This window comes from Scyliorhinus torazame, chromosome X, assembly GCF_047496885.1.
Source record: "Scyliorhinus torazame isolate Kashiwa2021f chromosome X, sScyTor2.1, whole genome shotgun sequence".
NCBI lineage: Eukaryota > Metazoa > Chordata > Chondrichthyes > Carcharhiniformes > Scyliorhinidae > Scyliorhinus > Scyliorhinus torazame.
In genome coordinates, this window is record NC_092738.1 from 1,308,705 (window position 1) to 1,317,225 (window position 8,521).

Here is an 8,521-nt window from a genome sequence, read left to right on the forward strand (position 1 = left end):
AGACACACTCATATACACGCACATACACATACACACTTTCATATACACGCACAGACACTCACTGATATTCACACACATACACACACACACTCATAGTCACACTCATACACACGGACACACACTCATATTCACACACATACACACAGACAAACACTCATATTCACACACATATACGCAAACACACACTCATATACACGCACATACACACAGGCGGACACACACACAAACACACACTCATATGCACGCACATACACACAAACACACACTCATATACATGCACATACACACAGACACACGCTCATATGCACGCACATACACACAAATACACACTCATATGCACGCACATACACACAGACAAACACTCATATTCACACACATATACGCAAACACACACTCATATACACACACATACACACAGACACACACTCGTGTACACGCACATACAGACAAACACACACTCGTATACACGCACGTACGCACGGACACACACTCATATACACACACATACACTCAAACACACACTCATATACACGCACATACGCACAAATACACTCATATACACGCACATACACACAAACACACACTCATATACACGCGCGCACACACACACACTCTCATATTCACACACATACACACAGACACACTCTTTTACACGCACATACACACAGACAAACACTCATACACACACATACACACACACACTCATATACACGCACATACACACAGGCACACACTCATGTACTCGCACATACACACAGACACCACTCATATTTACACACATGCACACACACAATCATATACACGCACATACACACACACACACTCATATACACGCACATACACACAGATACACACTCATATTCGCGTACATACACACAAACACACACTCATATACACGCACAGACACACATTCCTATTCACATACATACACACACTCATATTCACACACATACACACACACACTTATATACGCGCACATACACACAGCCACACACTCATATACACGCACATACCCACAGACACACACTCATATTCACACACTCACACACACTCACACTCATCTACACGCACATACACACAGACATACACTCATATTCACACACACACACACACACTCATATTCACACGCATTCACACAGACACACACTCATATACACGCACAAACACACACTCATTTACACGCACATACACACAGACACAAACTCATATACACGCACATACACACAAACACACACTCACATGCACGCACATATACACAGACACACGCTCATATACACGCACATACACATTGACACACACTCATATACACGCACATACACACAAACACACACTCATATACACGCACATACACACAGACACACACTCATATACATGCACATACACACAGACACACACTCATATACACGCACATACTCACAAACACACATTCATATACACACACAATCACACACTCATATTCACACACATACACAGAGACACACACTCATATACACGCACAAACACACACTCATTTACACGCACATACACACAGACACAAACTCATATACACGCACATACACACAAACACACAATCATATACACGCACATACACACAGACAAACACTCATATTCACACACATATACACACACACACTCATATACACGCACATAAACGCAAACACACACTCATATTCATGGACATACACACAAACACACACTCATATACACGCACATACACACAGATACACACTAATATACATGCACATACACACAGACACACACTCATATACACGCACATACACACACACACACATTCATATACACACACTCATATTCACACACATACACACAGGCACACACTCATATACACGCACATACACACACACAAACACTCATATTCGCACACATATACACACACACTCATATACACGCACATAAACGCAAACACACACTCATATACACGCACATACACGCAGACACACTCATATACACGCACATACACACAGACACACACTCATATACACGCACATATACACAGACGCCCACTCATATTCACACTCATAGACACACTGATATTCACACACATACACTCCGACTCACACTCATATACACGCACATACACACATACACACGCTCATGTACACGCACATACACACAAACACACACTCATATACACGCAGGTACACACACTCATATACACGCACACACACCCAGACACAGAGTGAGGGAGAGACAGAGAGAGAGAGACAGAGACAGAGAGAGAGACAGAGACGGAGATAGAGAGAGACAGAGAGAGAGACAGACGGAGAGAGAGAGACAGAGAGAGCGAGACAGAGACGGAGAGAGAGCGACAGAGACACAGAGAGAGAGAGACAGAGACAAAGAGACAGAGAGAGAGAGACAGAGAGAAAGAGAGAGAGAGGGCGAGAGACAGAGAGAGGGAGACAGAGAAAGAGGGAGAGACAGAGAGAGAGACAGAGAGAGAGAGACAGAGACAGACAGAGAGAGAGAGACAGACAGACACAGAGAGACAGAGAGAGACAGACAGACAGAGAGAGAGACTGCGAGTGAGAGAGACAGACAGAGAGAGACAGAGAGAGAGAGACAAACAGACAGAGAGAGAGAGAGATGATGTGTCGAACAACGATTTTGCACCCTGGTTAAGAGGCAGCAGAACGGCCGTTTCCTTAGAGGCTCTACACCCCCTTCCCGAACAACAAAATCCCCGGGAGAGCTGGTTTGGGATGGTCCCTGTCGATGGGGGGGAGGGGGCAGTGTCACCCCCCCCCCCACCCCCCGCCTCCCGCTCACAACTCGGCAGCTCCTGCCAACTACGTCTAACGGAGCTTGGCCGTGACTGTTCACATACGAAATAGTGGCGGGAAGAGACCACTCGGCCCTACCATTGTCTGCTCGGATTGTCAGATCGCCCCGCCTAATAATGCCCCCTCCCCGCACACCCCATAAATGTTCAACTCCCCCTCCCCTTTACCCCAGCCTCGTCAATCAGGAATCTATCCATTTCAGGTGAAGAGAGATTGGATCGGGGGCGCTTGTTTTTCTTGGTGGGGGCATTATTGAGGTGTATAACATTTGGAGGGGCATAGATAGGGTAGACAGGAAGAAACAAGTCCCATGGCATCAATGACCAGGGGGCACTGATTTGATAATAATAATTTTTATTACTCTGACACTGCAATGAAGTTACTGTGAAAATCCCCTAATCGCCTAGGCGCCTGTTCGGGTACACAGAGGGAGAATTCAGAATGTCCAATCCACCAAGCCTGCACGTATTTCTGGACTTGCCGAAGGAAACCGGGGCGCCTGAAGGAAACCCACGCAGACACGGGGAGAACATGCAGACTCCGCACAGACAGTGACCCAGCGGGGAATCGAACAAGCTCCCTCCTGGTGTTAGTCCGGTCAACCTTCTCCGAACCGCTTACGATGCAACAACACCCTTCCTTTGTTAAGGAGACCAACACCATCCGCAATACTCCAGATGTGGTCTTAGCGATGCTCGGCGCAAGTTAGTTCTCAAGTCCGTACGGTATAGGAGCAGAATTAGGCCATTCGGCCCATCGTGTCTGCTCCGCCATTCAATCGCGGCTGACGTGTCCCTCATCTGCGACCTACAATGCTACCAGCCAAGAGATGGATTGCGATATCAGCCAGAGTAGCAGCTCCCGAGAACACATGACCTATGAGCGGGAGTAGACAATTCAGCCTCCCGACCCTAACAGACCCAATGGGTTTAGGTAGGGTTACTGGGTTACGGGGATAGGGCGGAGTTATGGGCTTGGGGAAGGATACTCTTTCCAAGGGCCGGTGTCGACTCGAGGGGCAGAATGGCCTCCTTCTGCAAGGTGAATTCAATGAACTCTAAGCTAACCCAATTAACCCTAACCCTAACCCTAACCCTAACCCGAACCCGAACCCGAACCCTAACCTCATAAAGGGTGATCTCTTTTCTGAACACCTTCTTTACTACACGTTCGGACATTGAATCTGTTCAAAAAATCATATAACTTAATAGATTTTAATTGGATGTAGGACCTACATACGATTTTTCACTTAAGATATTAGACAAACCTTAATCCATAACCCCAACACAATACCTACAATTTTTAAATACATTATCCTTCCAACTTTCTTCTTATACAACTATAATCTAATCTTTGCTTCTCACTTACTATTTTCCAACTTTTATTTATCTTAAATTTCTAAATACGTGCTCAGTTCCGTGAAACAAGATGACATAAAATCCGTTGCGAAAAATAATGTTGAATGTGCGCCAGTAAAGTGGCAGACGCTTCGGCGCTGTATCCCTCATTGGGTGCAGAAAAAAGGGAAACCACCCATCTGTCCGAAACACGGAATCCTAACCCTAACCCTAACCCTAACACTAACCCTAACCCTAACCCTTATGCAAGGTAAATTCAATGAACTCTAAGCTAACCCAATTAACCCTAACCCTAACCCTAACCCTAACCCTAACCCTAACCCTAACCCTAACCCTAACCCTAACCCTAACCCTAACCCTAACCCTAACCCTAACCCTAACCCTAACCCTAACCCGAACCCTAACCCTAACCCGAACCCGAACCCTAACCCGAACCCTAAACTAACCCTAACCCTAACCCTAACCCGGACCCAAATTCAATGAACTCTAAGCTAACCCAATTAACCCTAACCCTAACCCTTCTGCAAGGTAAATTCAATGAACTCTAAGCTAACCCAATTAACCCTAACCCTAACCCTAATCCTAACCCGAACCCTACCCCGAACCCTAAACTAACCCTAACCCTAACCCTAACACAAACCCAATTAAACATAACCCGAACCCTAAACTAACCCTAACCCTAACCCTAACCCTATCCCTAACCCTAACCCTAATCCTAACCCTAACACTAACCCTAAACCTATCACCTATCCCTAACCTTAACCCTAACCCTAACCCTAATTCAATGAACTCTAAGCTAACCCAATCAACCCTAACCTTAACCCTAAACTAACCCAAACCCTAATCCTAACACTAACCCTAACACTAACCCTATCACCTATCCCTAACCCTAACCCTAGCCAGTGCAGACTCGAGGGGCAGAATGGCCTCCTTCTGCAAGGTAAATTCAATGAACTCTAAGCTAACCCAATTAACCCTAACCCTAACCCAAACACTAACCCTAACCTTAACCCTAACCCTAACCCTAAACTAACCCTAACCCTAACCCTAGCGCTAACTCAAACCCTAGCTCTAACACTAACCCTAACCCTAACCCTAACCCTAACCTTAACCCTAACCCTAACCTTAACCCTAACCCTAACCCTAAGCTAACCCTAACCCTAACCCTAACCCTAGCGCTAACTCAAACCCTAGCTCTAACGCTAACCCTAACCTTAACCTTAACCTTAACCTTAACCCTAACCCTAACCCTAACCCTAACCCTAACGCTAACGCTAACGCTAACCCCAACCCCAACCTGAGCCCTAACCCTAACTGAAACCCTAACCCTAACCCCAACCCTAACCCCAACCCTAACCCTAACCCTAAACCTATGACTAACCCTAACCTAACCCTGAACCCTAACTCTATCCCTAACCCTAACCCTAACCTTATCTCAAACCCTACCCCCTACTCCCTCCTTCCACCACCGCGTGTAGTCGCGTCCACCATTCTACAAGATGCACCATGGCACCTCTATCGCCCAGGAGGACAAGGGGTCTGCACACTCCCCGCGAGAGCGCCCACCATCTGCAAGCCCAACCCCCTCCGTGCCCCCCACGCACCCTCCCAATTCGGAAACACATCAGTCGTCCCTTCATGATCGCTGGGAGGAAAATGCTGGAATGCGCTGCCTAACAGTGTGGCGGGCGTACCTACACCAGAGGGACCACGGAGGGTTCAAGTCACTAACGCCTCATTTTTACTGAATCTGATAGCTACTTAGGTGTCTGGAAGGTTTACCTGCGATAGACCTGTATCAAGATATGCAGTTTTACAGATCTATCTGTGTATGTAACAGAGATAGACAGGTACACTGGGAATTGATATCCCAGGAGAACAATTTCTCGGATAGGGTTTATCAATGTGCAGTCCGACCAGAGTACAGCGTGGAAAGCTATTGAAGCAACCAGACAGATATATATATGTACCTTGACAGTGTTTCAGTGTACCTGTATATAATTGGGACTTAGAGACAGGTAGGTCTAGGAATTACCTCCTCAAAACAACACATTTTAGTCCCACTCCAGGAGTTCAACACAAAATGTAATCTGAGAATTGTTGTTTGAGGGTAAGTACTGAGGGAGCGCCGCACTGTGGGAGGGTCAGTGCTGAGGGAGCGCCGCACTGTGGGAGGGTCAGTGCTGAGGGAGCTCGCACTGTGGGAGGGTCAGTGCTGAGGGAGCGCCGCACTGCGGGAGGGTCAGTGCTGAGGAAGCTCCGCACTGTGGGAGGGTCAGTGCTGAGGGAGCGCCGCACTGTGGGAGGGTCGGTGCTGAGGGAGCTCCGCACTGTGGGAGGGCCAGTGCTGAGGGAGCGCCGCACTGTGGGCGGGTCACTGCTGAGGGAGCGCAGCAAAGGACTGGGTCACATAGATGTGCCCGTAAAACAGTGAGGAAAAGATTATTCACTCAAAAAGTGGATACGAATAAGGATAATGTATATTGAAACAAACTTTATTCAGTAATAAAGGAATAAAATAACGTTAACATCATAAATAAAATTTATGATTTACAATTTCCCGTCAAGCAATGCTCAACCAGGGCAATGAAACACTTACTGCTATCTTATATCTCCACTCAAGCAAAACCCGTGCCGGGTCAAAATCCACTTTTACACACAGTCAGCCGTCGCACGAATACTTGCTGCATAGAAATGTCTTGGATAAGCCGTTTTGAGAGAGAGGGAGGGAGACAGAGACAGCGAGAGACAGTGAGAGAGACAGAGAGAAACAAAGGGAGAGATGGAGAGAGAACGGAGACAGAGAGAGACCGAGAGAGAGAGAGAGACAAACAGAGAGAGAGATGGAGAGCGAGACGGAGACAGAGATAGAGACAGAGAGACAGACAGAGAGAGAGACGGGGAGAGAGAGGGAGAGAGAGGGAGGGAGGGAGCGAGAGAGAGAGACAGAGAGAGAGACGAAGGGAGAGAGAGAGAGAAAGAGAGAGAAAGTGAAATTGACCAGGGAAGAAAAAGAGAAAGAGAGAGAGAGAAATCCTTCAGGGAGCCAGCTTCCAGTTCTTGAATGTGTCAAACTGTTGTTTAACTGCCCGACTTTTCAGAAAGAGCTCCTCTCTCCACAGGCCGAACATTTTTGACTAAGATGCTTTGGACGTACAGCTGGTATGTCTACAGACAGGTCGAAACTGAACCCCCAAAACGGAAACGCAGCACCCGGCGGCTTGAGCCCTGGGCGCCTCTCATTAAATGTGTCATCTTACCGAAGCTAAATACAACGTCTCTTCAATGATCTACTCCCCAAGGAACATTCTTTACATGAGCAAAATTACATTCGCTCTATTTTTACGATGCTTTAATTACCCCCTCGTCGCCGAAGTGTCTGGTGGTTTTGTAAACCAGAGTTTTTTTTAAAAAACACATGGCCGCAGCAGTCACACACACATTGGCCCATGCAGTTAACCTTTATTGCAGCAAATACATATCATACACTATATATCTGAAATCCCAACATTTATCGCAGTTAGAAAGGTGGCAGAGGTGGCGGGTTTGGGAGGTGCTGTCTGAGGGGTTCGGCGAGTCACCGCAGTGAGTCTCATAGATGGTGCGCGCAGGTGCCGCTGTGCATCAGTAGCGGAGGGAGCGTGTGTCGGAGGTGGGGGTCGGCGTGTCGATCGAGTGGGGGGGAGAGGCTGCTCCATCCTAGATGGTTTGTAGCTTCACGAGGGCGGTTGGGAACCGTGCTCATCCAGTTCAGCGTCTGGTCAATGGTAATCCCCTGGATGTCGATAGTGGTGAAGGATTCATCGATGGTAATGCCGTTGAACATCGAGTGGAGATGGTCAGATCCGCTCTTCTTGGGGAAGGACACTGCCTGGGCCTTGCGTGGCGCGGATGTTAGTCGACAGTTGTCTACCCGAGCTGGAGGGTGTCGTCCCTGGTCAACGTTTGTCCAATAAAGTGAGTTTAGATCGGCCACGCCTGGACGTGATCACTGGTACACGGACCACTGGGCCCTCTGCATTACTAGCCCTGTGACATCCCCGTTGACGTCAACCCAAATGAGGAGGGAGTCACTCCGACAGCCAATGCACCCACATCAGCCTCCCCCCACCCCCCCCCCCCAATCCGCGACGCACCAAAATGGCCACTTGTTCTGCCTGGATGGTGTTGTTTAGGGTTGGGGAGGGGGCTGGGTGGGGGAGTTAATATTGACTCTGGGGCACCGGTGAATCTCTCTTGTTTGTTGGGTGGGGCGGGGGTGGGGGTGGGGGGGGGGGGGGGGAAGTGGCGGGAGGGGGGGAGTAGGAGTGCCCCACCGACGCGTCACCTGCCGAGAGAATCACCCACTCCCCGCCTCCA